The sequence below is a fragment of the Arachis ipaensis genome, chromosome B6 (genome assembly GCF_059453495.1).
Source record: "Arachis ipaensis isolate K30076 ecotype BB chromosome B6, ASM5945349v1, whole genome shotgun sequence".
Classification (NCBI taxonomy): Eukaryota; Viridiplantae; Streptophyta; class Magnoliopsida; order Fabales; family Fabaceae; genus Arachis; species Arachis ipaensis.
In genome coordinates, this window is record NC_142441.1 from 54,833,105 (window position 1) to 54,852,581 (window position 19,477).

The 19,477-nt window shown below is 38.0% G+C and overlaps 2 non-coding genes across 2 annotated transcripts; one reads left to right on the plus strand and one right to left on the minus strand.

The window, feature by feature from the left end:
• Positions 1-1,366: 1,366 nt before the first annotated feature.
• Positions 1,367-1,474, plus strand: LOC148555627 (small nucleolar RNA R71). The gene has a single exon (XR_015887816.1). It is a non-coding gene; the product is annotated as a small nucleolar RNA R71 (small nucleolar RNA).
• A 13,239-nt stretch (positions 1,475-14,713) lies between these two features.
• LOC148555628 (small nucleolar RNA R71) lies at positions 14,714-14,821 on the minus strand. Its single transcript, XR_015887310.1, has one exon. It is a non-coding gene; the product is annotated as a small nucleolar RNA R71 (small nucleolar RNA).
• Between the last annotated feature and the right edge of the window lie 4,656 nt (positions 14,822-19,477).

Here is a 19,477-nt window from a genome sequence, read left to right on the forward strand (position 1 = left end):
TGTCTAGGATTATGAAATCAGTAGGGATGTAAAGGCCTTTAACCTTTACTAACACGTCCTCTACTAGTCCATAACCCTATTTTCTTGAGTTTTCTGCCATCTCTAATGAGATTCTGGCAGCTTGCACCTCAAAGATCCCAAGTTTCTCCATTACAGAGAGTGGCATAAGGTTAATGCCTGACCCCAGGTCACACAGAGCTTTCTCAAAGGTCATGGTGCCTATGTTACATGGAATTAGGAATTTACCAGGATCCTGTTTCTTTTGAGGTAATTTCTGCCTATCCAATGCATTTAGTTCATTGGTGAGCAAGGGAGGTTCATCTTCCCAAGTCTCATTACCAAATAATTTGGCATTCAGCTTCAAGATTGCACCAAGGTACTTAGCAACTTGCTCTTCAGTAATGTCTTCATCCTCTTCAGAGGATGAATACTCATCAGAGCTCATGAAGGGCAGAAGGAGGTTCAATGGAATCTCTATGGTCTCTAGATGAGCCTCAGATTCCTTTGGTTCCTCAAAGGGAAACTCCTTATTGGTCACTAAGCGTCCCAGAAGGTCTTCCTCACTAGGATTCACGCCCTCCTCCTCCTCTTTGGATTCGGCCACACCATGTAAGGTAATGGCCTTGCACTCTCTTTTTGGATTTTCTTCTGTATTACTTGGAAGAGTACTAGGAGGAGTTTCAGTGACCCTTTTACTCAGCTGGCCCACTTGTGCCTCCAAATTTCTAATGGAGGACCTTGTTTCATTCATGAAACTTAAAGTGGCCTTAGATAGACCAGAGACTATATTTGCTAAGCTAGATGGATTCTGCTCAGAATTCTCTGTCTATTGCTGAGTGGATGAAGGAAAAGGCTTGCTATTACTAAACCTGTTTCTTCCACTATTATTAAAGCCTTGTTGAGGCTTTTGTTCATCCTTCCATGAGAAATTTGGATGATTTCTCCATGAGGGATTATAGGTATTTCCATAGGGTTCCCCTATGTAATTCACCTCTGCTATTCCAGGGTTCTCAGGATCATAAGCTTCTTCTTCAGAAGATGCCTCTTGAGTACTGTTGGATGCAGCTTGCAATCCATTCAGACTCTGAGAAATCATATTGACTTGCTGAGTCAATATTTTATTCTGAGCCAATATGGCATTCAGAGTATCAATTTTAAGAACTTTCTTCCTCTGAGGCGTCTCATTACTCACAGGATTCCTTTCAGAAGTGTACATGAACTGGTTATTTGCAACCATGTCAATGAGTGCTTGAGCTTCTGCAGGCATTTTCTTTAGGTGAATGGATCCACCTGCAGAATGGTCCAATGACATCTTTGATAATTCAGACAGACCATCATAAAATACATCCAGGATGGTCCATTCTGAAAGCATGTCAGAAGGACACTTTTTGGTCAGTTGCTTATATCTCTCTCAAGCTTCATAGAGGGATTCACCTTCTTTCTGTTTGAAGGTTTGAACATCCACTCTAAGCTTGCTAAGCTTTTGAGGAGGAAAGAACTTGGTTAAGAAAGCCGTGACCAACTTATCCCAAGAGTTCAGGCTATCTTTAGGTTGAGAGTCCAACCATATTCTAGCTCTGTCTCTTACAGCAAACGGGAAAAGCATAAGCCTGTAGACCTCGGAGTCAACCCCATTGGTCTTAACAATATCACATATCTGTAAGAACTCAGTTAAGAACTGAAAAGGATCTTCTGATGGAAGTCCATTAAACTTGCAGTTCTGTTGCATCAGAGAAACTAATTGAGGCTTTAGCTCAAAATTGTTTGCTCTAATGGCAGGGATTGAGATGCTTCTTCCATGTAAATTGGAATTTGGTACAGTAAAGTCACCAAGCATCTTCCTTGCATTGTTATTATTTTCGGCCATGTCTCCTTCTTTTTCAAAAATTTCTGTTAGATTTTCTCCAGAGAGTTGTGCTTTAGCTTCTCTTAGCTTCCTCTTCAGAGTCCTTTCAGGTTCAGGATCAGCTTCAACAAGAATGTTCTTATCCTTGTTCCTGCTCATATGAAAAAGAAGAAAACAGAAAAGAAGAGGAATCCTCTATGTCACAGTATAGAGATTCCTTTATGTGAGTAGAAGAAGAAAAGAAATTCGAACATAGAAAGAAGGAGAGGGTTCGAATTTTTAAGAAGAAGGGAAGTGTTAGTAGATAAATAAATAATTAGAAGGAGGTGAGAGAGAAGAATTTTCGAAAATAATTGAAAAGAAAAGAAAAATATTTTTGTTTTTAATTTAGAATTAAAAATTAAAATTCGAGAATTAAAAAATAAAATTAAATCAAATTAAATATTAAAACAAATAGTTAATTAAAAAGGAAATTTGAAAAAGGGGAAGGTGATTTTCGAAAATTAGAGAGAGAATTAGTTAGGTAGTTTTGAAAAAGATATGATTGAAATAGTAAACTTTTAAAATCAAACAATAATTCAAGTAGTTAATTGAAAAAGATTTGAAAATCAAATTTTGAAAAGATAGGAAGTTTGAAAAGAAGTTAGAAAAGATTTTGAAATTGATTTTGAAAAAGATGTGATTGAAACTTATTTTAAAAAAGATTTGAGAAAGACATTTAAAAAGATTTGATTTTGAAAATTAAAGTTGATTACTTGACTAACAAGAAACAAAAAGATATGATTTAAACTTTAAAGATTGAACCTTTCTTAATAGGCAAGTAACAACTTGAAAAATTTTTGAATCAGTCACATTAATTGTTAGTAATAATTTTGGAAACATGAAATAAAAATAAAAAAAGATTTTGAAAATTGATTTTAGAAATTTTCGAAAATTATGAAAGAAAAATGAAAAAGATTTGAATTTTGAAAAAGATTTGAAAAAGATAGAATTTTTTAAATTGAAAATTTGATTTGACTCATAAGAAACAACTAAATTTTTAAAACTTTTGACTAGATCAAATCAAATTTTCGAAAATTATGAGTGAAATAAGGGAAAGATAATTTTTTGATTTTTGAATTTTTAATGAAGAAAGAGAAAAATAACAAAAAGACTCCAGACATGAATATTATGGATCAAAACAAGGGAAACATGCAAGAACACTTTGAATGCAAAGATGAACACCAAGAACACTTTAAAGATCATGATGAACATCAAGTATGTATTTTTGAAAAATTTTCAATAAAAGAAAACATGCAAAACACCAAACTTAGAATTTTTTTAATATTTAGACACTAAGAATTCAAGAATGCATATGAAAAACAAGAAAAGACACAAAACAATAAAAATTAAAGATCAAACAAGAGGATTCATCAACAACAACTTGAAGATCATGAAGAACATCATGCATGAGTTTTCGAAAAATGCAAGAAAGAGATAAACATGCAATTGACACCAAACTTAAAAACTGACACAAGACTCAAACAAGAAAAATCAAATTATTTTTTTTTATTTTTATGATTTTATTATTAAATTTTTTTGTATATTTTTCAAAAATTATTTTGAAAAAGAAAATAAGGATTTCAAAATTTTTAATAGGAATTCCAGGAATCTTGCAATGTTAGTCTAAAGCTCCAGTCCAGGAATTAGACATGGCTTACTAGCCAACTAAGCTTTCAGTGAAAGCTCCGGTCCAAAACACTAGACATGGCCAACGGCCAGCCAAGCTTCAGCAGATACAAATCAAACATACTACAGCTGATACTTCATTCAACTTGCTTCTGTGCTGATGAGTGGAAGCCTCGGTCCAAAAGAATTAGACATGGCTTTACAGCCAGCCAAGCTTCAACATGTTTCATGAAAATCTAGAATTCCTTCTTAAAAATTCTGAAGAACATAAAGTATATTTTTTTTGAAAAATATATATATATTTTTTCGAAAATTACTAAAAACAAAGAGTTAAAATTAAAATTAGATTACCTAATCTGAGCAACAAGATGAACCGTCAGTTGTCCAAACTCGAACAATCCCCGGCAACGGCGCCAAAAACTTGGTGTTGTTGCCGGACCAAAAACTTGGCACTGTTGTTGCCAGAAACAAATGCGAAATTGTTGTTCGTTCCCTCCCCGGCAACGGCGCCAAAAGACTTGGTGCTCTCAAACGTGAATCACACTTTGTCACAACTTCGCACAACTAACTAGCAAGTGCACTGGGTCGTCCAAGTAATAAACCTTACGTGAGTAAGGGTCGATCCCACGGAGATTGTCGGCTTGAAGCTAGCTATGGTCACCTTGTAAATCTCAGTCAGGCGGATTCAAATGGTTATAGAGTTTTAATAATTAAAAGATAAATAAAATGTAAAATAAAGATAGAGATACTTATGTAATTTATTAGTGAGAATTTCAGATAAGCGTATAGAGATGCTTTCCTTCCTCCTGAACCTCTGCTTTCCTGCTGTCTTCATCCAATCATTCCCACTCCTTTCTATGGCAAGCTTATGCAGGGCATCACCATTGTCAATGGCTACATCCCGTCCTCTCAGTGAAAATGGTCCAAAATGCGCTGTCACCACACGGCTATTCATCTGTCGGTTATCGATCATAGTAGAATAGGATTCAGTCATCCTTTTGCGTCTGTCACTACGCCCAGCACTCGCGAGTTTGAAGCTCGTCACAGCCATCCCTTCCCGGATCCTACTCGGAATACCACAGACAAGGTTTAGACTTTCCAGATCTCAAGAATGGCCGCTAATAATTCTAGCCTATACAACGAAGACTCTGATCTCATGGAATGGAAGGCTCGGTTGTCAGGCGAGGCAACCATGTGTCATGAACCAGAAAGCTAAGAGATATGCACTTAAGCGATTGCAAGTAGAACGGAGGTGGTTGTCAGGCACGCGTTCATGGGTGAGAATGATGATGAGTGTCACGGATCATCACCTTCCTCAGGTTGAAGAACAAGTGTATATCTCAGATAAGAAATAGGCATGAGTTGAATAGAAAAATAATAGTACTTTGCATTAATTCATGAGGAACAGCAGAGCTCCACACCTTAATCTATGGTGTGTAGAAACTCTACCGTTGAAAATACGTAAGAACAAGCTCCAGGCATGGCCGAGAGGCCAGCCTCCATGGTCTCAGAACTAAACATCCAAAGATGAAACTAAAGATAATCCAAAGATGTAAAAACAATAGTAAAAAGTTCTATTTTATACTAAACTAGTTACTATGGTTTACAGAGATAAGTAAATGATGTAGAAATCTACTTCCGGGCCCACTTGGTGTGTGCTTGGACTGAGCATTGAAGCTTTCACATGTATAGGTCTTCCTTGGAGTTAAACGCCAGTTTGTAACCTGTTTCTAGCGTTTAACTCTGCTTTGCAACCTGTTTCTGGCATTTAACTCCAGAATAGGGCAGAGAGCTGGCGTTGAATGCCAGTTTGCGTCGTCTAAACTCGGGCAAAGTATGGATTATTATATATTGCTGGAAAGCCCTGGATGTCTACTTTCAAGGCAATTGAGAGCGTGCCATTTGGACTCCTATAGCTCCAGAAAATTCACTTTGAGTGTAGGGAGGTCAGATTCCAACAGCATCTGCAGTCCTTCTTCAACCTCTGAATCTGATTTTTGCTCAAGTCCCTCAATTTCAGCCAGAAATTACCTGAAATCACAGAAAAATACACAAAATCATAGTAAAGTCCAGAAATGTGATTTTTATTTAAAAACTAATAAAAATATATTAAAAACTAACTAAATCATACTAAAAACTATGTAAAAACAATGCCAAAAAGCGTATAAATTATCCGCTCATCAGTAATGCAAGAGAAGATGCAACAGTTAAATAAAAACATTTAACACCAATGGTGAAATAAGAACTTAGAAAAAGAAAATAAAAATATGCACAAAATTAAAATGTAATGAATGAAAGTATGCAAATGCAATAGGAAAAATAGAATGAAAGAGATGACGAAGACGAAAGTAAGTAAGAAGGAAGAAAGAAGTAGAAAGGAGAGAAGAAAGAAGTAAGAATGTAGAAATGGGGTGCGACGCGTACGCGTGCATCACGGGATGCGTGAAAACCAAACTAGCCAGGCGACGCGTATGCGTCGCTGATAAACCCATATTGTATGATATATTTTGTGCTCAATTTAAGTGATTTATTCAACCCTTCACCCATTTATTCATATGAAATTGCATGGTTTTACTTTCCCTTCCTTATTATGTGATGTATGTGAAAAACATGTTTCCTATGCTTTAAAAATAATTATTTTAATTACCTTTATTAGCATTCGATGCCGTGATTTGTGTGTTGAGTATTTTCAGATCCCCTAAGGCAGGAATGATTTAAAGAATGAGAAGGAAACATACAAAAATGGAAGGAAAGCACAAAATGGAGTTTTTGAAGGAACTGGCAGCGACGCGAACGCATGGACGACGTGGTCGCATGCCCAGCGCGAAAAGGCAGTGACGTGAACGTGTGATTGATGCGGACGCGCACCTTGAGTAGAACGCAGATGACACGTATGCATGACCGAAGCGAACGCGTGATAAGGAAAACTCCCAGATGACGCGACCGCGTGACCCACGCGGACGCGTGACAGACGCCACGCACCAGAAACTACAGAAAACACTCCCAGTGATTTTTGAAACCCTTTTTGGTCCAGATCCAAGTACAGAAAGCACAGATTAGAGGTTATAAAGTGGGGGAATGCATCCATTCAGAGGAGGCCTTCGATTATTCATTTTTCACAATTTAGATGTAGTTTTTAGAGCGAGAGGTTCTCTCCTCTCTCTTAGGTTTTAGAATTAGGATTCCTCTTAAAGGATTTAGTATTTCAAACTCTTTATCAGGTTCAATATTCCTTTTACTTTATAATCTCTTTTACTTTCAAATACTTTAATGCTCTCATTTAATTACTTATGTTGCCAAATTGGCTTATGAACTCTTTATGTTTAGATTGATTTTCTTTTATTAATGGAATAGAGGTATTTTAGATTTATAATTTAGCTATTCATATTCTCGGCTTTAATTGATTAATTGGAGACTCTTGAGTTATCAAACTCATCGTGATTGATAATTGTTATTTTTGCTAATTGAATCGAATTCCAATAACTCTAGTCTTTCCTTAGGAATTGACTAGGACTGAGGATCAAATTGATTAGTCCACTTGACTTTCCTTTGTTTAGTAAAGGTTAATTAAATGGGATTAAAACCCAATTATCATCGCCACTGATAAGGATAACTAGGATAGGAATTCCAGTTCTCATACCTTGCCAAGAGTTTATTTTACAATTAATTATTTATTTTACTTGTCATTTAAATTACTTGTTCCTTACTTTCAAAACCCCCAATTTACAAAACTCATAAACAATAATAAGAACACCTCCCTGCAGTTCCTTGAGAAGACGACCCGAGGTTTAAATACTTCGGTTATCAATTTTAAAGGGGCCGATCGTCAAAATAGCGCCGTTGCCAGGGAACTGCAAACGTGTGCCTTATTATTGGTTATTGTAAATATTTTTCTTTTATTTGTTTACTTGTTTTTATTTTTCCCTTTTTATTTCTATTAGATACTATGAATTCTCACCCCTCTCGCTTTGAGTTTGGTTCTAAATCTGTTGAAAGGAGTGGAAGCTATAACAAGAATATGCATCAAGGTCTAAGCAGTCAAACATGGATGAAGCCAAGAGGATCTGATCAACCCTTTAGGCAACAACACCCTCGAAGATATCATGGACAAGGACCATTCTACAATGCATACCAAGCTGATAGATATGGTGGACCTCCTAGTAGTTACCAACAAGCCCCACCCTGTGCTTATAGACCATCCTCTCAACATAACTTCGAACCACCACACTCACAAGCTCCTTTTCACCATTCACCACCGTATGATCCTTATTTACCCCAATTCCAATCCAATTACTCCCAAACACCACCACTTTCCTATGTACCATGTCCATATCCATCACCTCAAGAATCACAGGCTCGCCTCAAGGAAACAGTAGATCAACTTCATACAACCCTTCATCAGCTGGAGCAAGCAATAAATCAATTATCTTTCAGACGTTTAGACACTCAAGGAACTCCAATAGCTTCATGTTGAGATTCTAATGACAAACGTAGCATGAAGGAGACACTAGAAACCCCAGTGGGTAGTAAGGAGCATAACTTTGTTCTGGAACAATTGGAGGAAGCTCAAATTATCCGAGAAGAAGAAGTACTAATTGAAGATTTAGGAGATGCTGAACCTCCATGGGAATCCAGAGTTGTGGAAAATTCCATCAAGGACGTTACAATTGATGCTAAGGAGGATAGTGCACAACCCCCAAAGCAGGCATTTTATGAAGAACTAGACAGAATAACCCAAGACGCAAGTTTCCTTAATGATGATAATCACAAGTCAAGTTCTCTTAGTAATGAACTTGCAACTGCAAGGGAATTCTTTGAGCTAGAAGAATCTTCCCCGAATGAATATGAAGATAATGTTGAGGTAGATTTCTCTCAACCTCCAACGTATAACTTAAGTGACGAGGAAGACATAGAAGACTTTGATCAGGATGCAGTTGCAGTTGAAGAATTTTGCAAGGAAGTGGAGGAATTCATAGAAGAATACAAGGGAGTAGAGCTTACAGAACCACTGAAAACACCTATCCCAAGGCCATTACCGCCCAATACAAGCTTCAAGTGGGTACAATCCTTAACCTTTATCCTTACTTTTCCACTTAAATATGGCTTGCTTGAAACAGATGGCTAGCTTAGAGCTCTCTGCGGCTTTAAGAGTAAGAGGGAAATGGCTCATACTCAGAGCTGGTGTGCAAGATTCAATAAGGTTACACGCTTCAATTCGAAGTGCACGTATTGGTACCAAGTTCAATTGAATGGGTCTCGGAAGACGTTTGGTCATCTTGGTGAGAATACAATTTCTAAACCGCCTGGATCGAAGAATATAGATCAAGACAAAGGCGGATTTAAAAGCAAAGTTTGGGATACTGGAATCTATTCTGACATTCGTCATCCCGGGAGCCTGAGAATCTGTTTGAAGCTGCTCAAAAGCTTTACATGCCTAGTTTGGGACCCCGGAGGCTGTTGGCATTCCAAACATTGGTGGAGATTTCTGGATGAATTTAAGCATAAGCCACCATAACAGGAAGCTCATCCAATGTCCAACTTAAGGACTTTAACTAAAAGTGCTAGGTGGGAGACAACCCACCATGGTATGGTCGTTTCTTTTCCAATTTTATTTCGTGTTGTTTGTTTTTATATTATATTATTTTCATTGAACCTGAATATTATTCATTAGCATTGCATACTGCATAATTAAATAATTGCATAATTTCATTAAAAAAAAAGAGAGAAGCGCGCGACGCGACCGCGTTGCTAACGCGTTCGCATTAGTTGCGAAAACTACCTCCCACGCGTCCGCGTCAATCACGCGAATGCGTGATCTGGAAATCGGCGTAAAAATCCAACGCCCAGAAATCTGGGCTGGAATCGTGTGGCTGGTGTGCGTTTAGCACAAAACAGCTCACGCGTTCGCGTCCATTACGCGAACGCGTCACTTGCAAAACACCCATCCAACGCGAAAGCGTGAGCGATGCGTCCGCATCGCGTGGATAGCATGGCACCCTAAATGGAGACAGAGAGTTGCGCTGAAACAACGCTGGAATTGTGCGTTTAGCACAATTTTCAGCGACACGGTCGCGTCCCTCACGCGACCGCGTCATTCATCTTTTACCCATTCCATGCAATCGCGTCAACCACGAGACCGCGTCAACCCTATTTCACCCCAGCCACATGATCACGTGCCCCACGCGTTCGCGCTGACTCAAATCCACCAACCCCCAGTCACACAAAACCTGATAAACCTATATTTTATGATGTATTTTGTACCTAATTTAAGTGATTTATTCAATCCTTCACTCACTTATTCATGTTAATTGCATGGTTTTACTTTCCCTTCCTTATTATGTGATATATGTGAAATACATGTTTCCTATGCTTTAAGAATAATTATTTTAATTACCCTTTATTACCATTTGATGTCGTGATTTGTGTGTTAAGTAGTTTCAGATTTTCTAAGGCAGGAATGACTTAAAGGACGGAAAGGAAACATACAAAAATGGAAGGAAAGCACAAAATGGAGTTTTTGAAGAAACTGGCAGTGACGCGAACGCGTGGGCGACGCGGCCTTATGCCCAGCGCGAAGAGAGCGCGACGCGAACGCGTGAATGACGCGATTGCGCACGACGAGCAAAATGCAGATGACGCGAACGCACGATCGAAGCGAACGCATGATAAGGAAAACTTCAGATGACGCGATCGCATGACCCATGCAGACGCATGACAGAGGCCACGCACCAGAAATTACAGAAAATGCTCCCAGCGATTTTTGAAGCCCTTTTTGGCCCAAATCCAAGTCCAGAAGGCACAGATCAGAGGTTATGAAGTGGGGGAATGCATCCATTCAAGAGAATCTCCAATTATTCCCTTTCATGATTTAGTTTTTTTCTTAATCCCTTTTTGTCTCTTTTATTTACGTTACTCTTGCTTCCAATCTAAAGACATTTTTATTCCAGTAGATTTACTTTTTCCCTTTTGGCCTTGGTTAAGAAATCAGTAACTCAGGAGTTATCAAACTCAATGTGATTGATAATTGTTGTCTTTGATAATTGAATTGAACTTCAATAATTCCAGTCCTTTCTTAGGAATTGACTAGGACCTGAAGATCAGACTAATTAATCCACTTGATCTTCCCTTGCTTTAGTAAAGGCTAACTAAGTGGGATTAAGATTCAATTCTCATCTCCATTGATAAGGATAACTAGGATAGGACTTCCAATTTCTCATACCTTGCCAAGAGTTTATTTTATAGTTATTTATTTATTTTACCTGTCATTTAAATTACTTGCTCCTTACTTTCAAAACCCCAATTTACAAATCTTCATAACCAATAATAAGAACATACCTCCCTGCAGTTCCTTGAGAAGACGACTCGAGGTTTAAATACTTCGGTTATCAATTTATTTAGGGGTTTGTTACTTGTGACAACCAAAACGTTTGTAAGAAAGGTTGATTGCTTGGTTTAGTAACTTTACTTACAACGAGAGTTTACTATAACTTCTAAACCACCAATCTTCAGTTCTTCAAAATGGCGCCGTTGCCGGGGAATTGAAAACGTGTGCCTTATTATTGGTTATTGTAAATATTTTATTTTGCCTGTTTATCTGTTTTTATTTTTGCTTTTTAATTTTTATTAGCTACTATGAATTCTCACCCCTCTCGCTTTGAGTTTGGTCTTAATATTGTTGAAAGGAGTGAAAGCTATAACAGGAATATGCATCAAGGTCAGAGAAATCAAATATGGATGGAGCCAAGAGGATTTGATCAACCCTTTAGGCAACAACACCCTCCAAGATATCATGGACAAAGACCATTCTACAATGCATACCAAGCTGATAGATATGGTGGACGACCTTGTAACTACCAACAAGCCCCACCCTGTGCCTATAGACCACCCTCTCAACGTATCTTTGAACCGCCACACTCACAAGCGCCTTTTAACCATTCACCACCATATGATCCTTATTTACCCCAATCCCAATCTGATTACTCCCAAACACCCCACTTCCCTATGTACTATGTCCAAATCTATCACCTCCAGAATCACAGGTTCGCCTCAAGGAAACAGTAGATCAACTTCAAACAACGCTTCATCAACTGGAGCAGGCAATAAGTCAATTATGTTCTAGACGTTCGAACATTCAAGAACATTCCACAACCCCATGTGAACAATCTAATGAAGAGCGTAGCATGAAAGAGATACTAGAAACTGCAGTGGACAGAACAGAGCATGACTTCGTATTGGAACAAGTAGAGGAAGCTGTCATTATAGAAGAAGAAGAGTTGGTTGAAGACTTAGGAGACGCTGAACTTCTAATGAGCGGATAATTTATACGCTTTTTGGCATTGTTTTTAGTATATTTTTAGTAGAATCTAGTTACTTTTAGGGATGTTTTTAATAGATTTTATGTTAAATTCACATTTCTGGACTTTACTATGAGTTTGTGTGTTTTTCTGTGATTTCAGGTATTTTCTGGCTGAAATTGAGGGACTTGAGCAAAAATCAGATTCAGAGGTTGAAGAAGGACTGCTGATGCTGTTGGATTCTGACCTCCCTGCACTCAAACTGGATTTTCTGGAGCTACAGAACTCTAAATGGCGCGCTTCGAATTGCGTTGGAAAGTAGACATCCAGGGCTTTCCAGCAATATATAATAGTCCATACTTTGGCCAAGAATAGACGACGTAAACTGGCGTTCAACGCCAGCTCTCTGCCCAAATCTGGCGTCCAGCGCCAGAAAAGGATCCAAAACCAGAGTTGAACGCCCAAACTGGCACAAAAACTGGCGTTCAACTCCACAAATGGCCTCTGCACGTGCTACACTTAAGCTCAGCCCAAACACACACCAAGTGGGTCCCGGAAGTGGATTTATGCATCAATTACTTACTCATGTAAACCCTAGTAGCTAGTTTATTATAAATAGGACCTATTACTATTGTATTAGGCATCTTTGGATTACCTTATGATCCTTTGATCACGTTTTAGGGGGCTGGCCATCTCGGCCATGCCTGGACCTTCACTTATGTATTTTTAACGGTAGAGTTTCTACACTCCATAGATTAAGGTGTGGAGCTCTGCTGTTCCTCAAAGATTAATGCAAAGTACTACTGTTTTCTATTCAATTCTTCTTATTTCTCTTCTAAGATATCCATTCGCACCCAAGAACGTGATGAAGGTGATGATTATGAATGCAAGATTCCTGGAATTCATATTAAAAATTTTGGAATCCTTATTTTTTTTTCTTTTTCATATAATTTTCGAAAAAAATTACCAAAAAAAAAAATTAGAAAATCATAAAAATCAAAAATATTTTTCTGTTTCTTGTTTGAGTCTTGAGTCATATCATAAGTTTGGTGTCACTTGCATATGCATCTAGTATTTTTCGAAAATATCATGCATTCATAGTGTTCTTCATGATCTTCAAGTTGTTCTTGGTAAGTCTTCTTGTTTGATCTTGATGATATTTTTTGTTTTGTGTCTTTTCATGTTTATCATATGCATTCTTGAATTCTTGGTGCATAAGCATTAAAGAATTCTAAGTTTGGTGTCTTGCATGTCTTCTTTGCATTAAAAATTTTTCAAAATTATGTTCTTGATGTTCATCATGACATTCAAAGTGTTCTTGGTGTTCATCTTGACATTCATAGCATTCTTGCATGCATCACATGTTTTGATCTAAAAATTTCATGCATTGCATATTTTTCATGTTTTTCATAAAAATTTCAAAAATCAAAAAAATATCTTTCCCTTTTTCTCTCATCAAATTCGAAATTTGAGTTGACCTTTTCAAAAATTTTTAAAATCAAGTTGTTTCTCATGAGTCAAATCAAATTTTCAATTTGAAAATCTTATCTTTTTCAAAATCTTTTTCAAAAATCAAATCTTTTTCAAAATTCTTAGTTATTTTCGAAAATTCCAAAAATATTTTTCAAAAATCTTTTTCTTATTTTTATTCCAAATTTTCGAAAATAACATAATCAATTAATGTTTTGATTCAAAAATTTGAAGTTTGTTACTTGCTTGTTAAGAAAGATGCAAACTTTAAGTTCTAGAATCATATCTTGTGATTTCTTATGAAACAAGTCATTAATTGAAATTTTAAAAATCAAATCTTTTTCAAAAACTAATTTCTATCATATCTTTTCAAAAATATCTTCTCATCTTATCTTTTTCAAATATATCTTTTCAAAATATCTTTCCTAACCTCCTAGCTTCTTATCTTTTCAAAAATTGTTTCAACTAACTAACTAACTTTTTGTTTGTTTCTTAACTTTTTCAAAACTACCTAACTAACTCTCTCTCTCTCTAATTTTCGAAAATATCTCCCCTCTTTTTCAAAAATTTCTTTTTTATTAACTAATTATTTTTATTTTTAAATTTTAAAAATTTTTTCGAAAAAAATACTAACATTTTTCAAAAACTATTTTCAAAAATCACTAACTCCTTTTCAAAAATAATTTTCGAAAATTTCCTCCTTCTCTCTCATCTTATTCTATTTATTTATTCATCTCCTAACATCTCATCTCACCTCTCTTCCATCCTCACAGATGTGTTTCTTCCATTATATTACATTCTTTGTCTCCCCCTCTTCTTCCACTCACACAGGAATCCCTATACTGTGGTATAAAGGATCTCCATTATTATTATTATTTTTCTGTGCCTTCTTCTTTGTCATATGAGCAGGAGCAAGGATAAGAACATTCTTGTGGAAGCAGATCCAGAACCTGAAAGGACTCTGAAGAGAAAATTAAGAGAAGCCAAAATACAACAATCCAGAAATAACCTTTCAGAAATTTTCGAACAGGAAAAGGAGATGGCAGCCAAAAATAATAATAATGTAAGGAAGATGCTTGGTGACTTTACTGCACCTAATTCCAATTTACATGGAAGAAGCATCTCCATTCCTGCCATTGGAGCAAACAACTTTGAGCTGAAACCTCAATTAGTTTCTCTGATGCAGCAGAACTGCAAGTTTCATGGACTTCCATCTGAAGATCATTTTCAGTTCTTAACTGAATTCTTGCAGATATGTGATACTGTTAAGACTAATGGAGTAGATCCTGAAGTCTACAGGCTCATGCTTTTCCCTTTTGCTGTAAGAGACAGAGCTAGATTATGGTTGGATTCTCAACCCAAAGACAGCCTGAACTATTGGGATAAGCTGGTCACGGCTTTCTTAGCCAACTACTTTCCTCCTCAAAAGCTGAGCAAGCTTAGAGCTGATGTTCAAACCTTCAGACAGAAAGAAGGTGAATCCCTCTATGAAGCTTGGGAAAGATACAAACAGTTGACCAAAAAGTGTCCTTCTGACATGCTTTCAGAATGGACCATCCTGGATATATTCTATGATGGTTTATCTGAGTTATCAAAGATGTCATTGGACACTTCTGCAGGTGGATCCATTCACCTAAAGAAAACGCCTGCAGAAGCTCAAGAACTCATTGACATGGTTGCTAATAACCAGTTCATGTACACTTCTGAAAGGAATCCTGTGAGTAATGGGACGCCTATGAAGAAGGGAGTTCTTGAGATTGATACTTTGAATGCCATATTGGCTCAGAATAAAATATTGACTCAGCAAGTCAATATGATTTCTCAGAGTCTGCATGGAATGCAAGCTGCATCCAACAGTACTCAAGAGGCATCTTCTGAAGAAGAAGCTTATGATCCTGAGAACCCTGCAATAGCAGAGGTAAATTACTTAGGTGAACCTTATGGAATCACCTATAACTCAACATGGAGAAATCATCCAAATTTCTCATGGAAGGATCAAAAGCCTCACCAAGGCTTTAATAATGGTGGAAGAAACAGGTTTAGCAATAGCAAGCCTTTTCCATCATCAACTCAGCAACAGACAGAGAACTCTGAACAAAATGCTTCTAATTTAGCAAATCTAGTCTCTGATCTATCTAAGGCCACTGTAAGTTTCATGAATGAAACAAGGTCTTCCATTAGAAATCTGGAAGCACAAGTGGGCCAGCTGAGTAAAAGGATCACTGAAATCCCTCCTAGTACTCTCCCAAGCAATACAGAAGAGAACCCAAAAGGAGAGTGCAAGGCCATTGACATAAGCGCCATGGCCGAACCTCTGAGGAGAGGAGAGGACGTGAATCCCAAGGAGGAAGACCTCCAGGGACGTCCAGTGATCAATAAGGAGCTTCCCTCTGGGGAACCAAAGGACTCTGAGGCTCATCTAGAGACTATAGAGATCCCATTGAACCTCCTTATGCCCTTCATGAGCTCCGATGAGTATTCCTCTTCTGAAGAGAATGAGGATGTTACTCAAGAGCAAACTGCCAAGTTTCTTGGTGCAATCATGAAGCTGAATGCCAAATTGTTTGGCATTCATGCTTGGGAAGTTGAAACTCCCTTGTTCATCAATGAACTAAGTGATCTAGATCAACTGACATTGCCTCAAAAGAGACAGGATCCTGGAAAGTTCATAATACCCTGTACCATAGGCACCATGATCTTTAAGGCTCTGTGTGACCTTGGTTCAGGAATAAACCTCATGCCCCTCTCTGTAATAGAGAAACTGGGAATCTATGGGGTGCAAGCTGCTAAAATCTCACTAGAGATGGCAGACAGCTCAAGAAGACAGGCTTATGGACAAGTAGAAGATGTATTAGTAAAGGTTGAGGGCCTTTACATACCTACTGATTTCATAGTCCTAGATACTAGAAAGGAAGAGGATGAATCCATCATCCTAGGAAGACCTTTCCTGGCCACAGCAAGAGCTGTGATTGATGTTGACAGAGGTGAAATAGTCCTTCAATGGAATGAGAACTCCCTTGTATTCAAAACTCAAGGATCTCCCTCTGCAACCATGGAGAGGAAGCTTGAAAAGCTTCTCTCAAAGCAGAGTCAACCAGAGCCCCCACAGTCAAACTCTAAGTTTGGTGTTGGGAGGCCACAACCAAACTCTAAGTTTGGTGTTGAACTCCCATATCCAAACTCTAAGTTTGGTGTTGGAGAGTTTCAACAAAGCTCTGCACATCTGTGAGGCTCCATGAGAGCCCACTGTCAAGCTATTGACATTAAAGAAGCGCTTGTTGGGAGGCAACCCAATGTTTATTTATCTAACTATATTTTTCTTAGTTATGTGTCTTCATAGGTTCATGATCATGAGGAGTCACAAAATAAATATAAAAATTGAAAACGGAATCAAAAACAGCAGAAGAAAAATCACACCCTGGAGGAGCATCTGTCTGGCGTTCAAACGCCAGAACAGAGCATAGTTCTGGCGCTGAACGCCCAGAATGGGAGCATCCTGGCGCTGAACGCCCAGAACAAGCATGGTTCTGGCGTTCAACGCCAGAAATGGCAGCAAAGGGGCGTTGAACGCCCAAAATGGGCACCAACCTGGCGCTGAACGCCCAGAGTTGTGTGCAAGGGCATTTTACATGCCTAAATTGGTGCAGGGATGTAAATGCCTTGACACCTCAGGATCTGTGGACCCCACAGGATCATCTCAGGATCTGTGGACCCCACAGGATCCCCACCTACCTCATCATCTCTCTTTCCATTCATGATCATCCCTTCTTTTTTTCCGTTTACCACTCACATCCATACACCCACTACCTTCAAAAAATCAACATCTCTCTCCCACCCAATCCCACCCATATGGCCGAATACACACTCCCATCCATCTCCTCCATATCTTCTTCTTATTCTTCTATTCTTTCTTCTTTTGCTCGAGGGCGAGCAACATTCTAAGTTTGGTGTGGTAAAAGCATAGCTTTTTTGTTTTTTTCCATAACCATTGATGGCACCTAAGGCCAGAGAAACCTCTAGAAAGAGGAAAGGGAAGACAAAAGCTTCCATCAAGGGTCTATAGCTCAGTGGTAGAACATTTGACTGCAAATCAAGAGATCCCTGAGATACCTCAAGAGATACATTTTCTTCCACACAATTATTGGAAGCAACTAAGGGTGGAACATCAAGAGCACTCCATCATCCTTCATGAAATCAGAGAAGATCTAAAAGCAATGAAGGAGGAGCAACAAAGACAAGGAAGAGACATAGAAGAGCTCAAGGACATCATTGGTTCCTCAAGAAGGAAATGCCACCATCACTAAGGTGGATTCATTCCTTGTTCTTATTTCTTCTGTTTTTTGTTTTCTATGTTATGTGCTTATCCATGTTTGTGTCTTCATTACATGATCATTAGTAGTTAGTAACTTTGTCTTAAAGTTATAAATATCCTATGAATCCATCACCTCTCTTAAATGAAAAATGTTTTAATTCAAAAGAACAAGAAGTACATGAGTTTCAAATTTATCCTTGAACTTAGTTTAATTATATTGATGTGGTGACAATGCTTCTTGTTTTCTGAATGTATGCTTGAACAGTGCATATGTCTTTTGAAGTTGTTGTTTAAGAATGTTAAATATGTTGGCTCTTGAAAGAATGATGACTAGGAGACATGTTATTTGATAATCTGAAAAATCATAAAAATGATTCTTGAAGCAAGAAAAAGCAGCAAAGAGCAAAACTTGCAGAAAAAAAAAAATAGGCGAAAAAAAAAATAGAAAGAAAAAGCAAGCAGAAAAAGCCAAAAGCTCTTAAAACCAAGAGGCAAGAGCAAAAAGCCAATAACCCTTAAAACCAAAAGGCAAGGGCAAATAAAAAGGATCCCAAGGCTTTGAGCATCAGTGGATAGGAGGGCCTAATGGAATAAAATCCTGGTCTAAGCGGCTAAACCAAGCTGTCCCTAACCATGTGCTTGTGGCGTGTAGGTGTCAAGTGAAAACTTGAGACTGAGCGGTTAAAGTCAAGGTCCAAAGCAAAAGAAGAGTGTGCTTAAGAACCCTGGACACCTCTAATTGGGGTCTTTAGCAAAGCTGAGTCACAATCTGAAAAGGTTCACCCAATTATGTGTCTGTGGCATTTATGTATCCGGTGGTAATACTGGAAAACAAAGTGCTTAGGGCCACGGCCAAGACTCATAAAGAAGCTGTGTTCAAGAATCATCATACTGAACTAGGAGAGTCAATAACACTATTCGAAATCTGAAGTTCCTATAGATGCCAATCATTCTGAACCTCAATGGATAAAGTGAGATGCCAAAACTATTCAAGAGGCAAAAAGCTATAAGTCCCGCTCATTTGATTGGAGCTATGTTTCATTGATAGTTTGGAATTTATAGTATATTCTATTCTTTTTATCCTATTTTGATTTTCAGTTGCTTGGGGACAAGCAACAATTTAAGTTTGGTGTTGTGATGAGCGGATAATTTATACGCTTTTTGGCATTGTTTTTAGTATATTTTTAGTAGAATCTAGTTACTTTTAGGGATGTTTTTAATAGATTTTATGTTAAATTCACATTTCTGGACTTTACTATGAGTTTGTGTGTTTTTCTGTGATTTCAGGTATTTTCTGGCTGAAATTGAGGGACTTGAGCAAAAATCAGATTCAGAGGTTGAAGAAGGACTGCTGATGCTGTTGGATTCTGACCTCCCTGCACTCAAAGTGGGTTTTCTGGAGCTACAGAACTGGAAATGGAGCGCTTCCAATTGCGTTGGAAAGTAGACATCCAGGGCTTTCCAGCAATATATAATAGTCTATACTTTGGCCAAAAATAGACGACGTAAACTGGCGTTCAACGCCAGCTCTCTGCCCAAATCTGGCGTCCAGCGCCAGAAAAGGATCCAAAACCAGAGTTGAACGCCCAAACTGGCACAAAAACTGGCGTTCAACTCCACAAATGGCCTCTGCACGTGCTACACTTAAGCTCAGCCCAAACACACACCAAGTGGGCCCTGAAAGTGGATTTATGCATCAATTACTTACTCATGTAAACCCTAGTAGCTAGTTTATTATAAATAGGACCTATTACTATTGTATTAGGCATCTTTGGATTACCTTATGATCCTTTGATCACGTTTTAGGGGGCTGGCCATCTCGGCCATGCCTGGACCTTCACTTATGTATTTTTAACGGTAGAGTTTCTACACTCCATAGATTAAGGT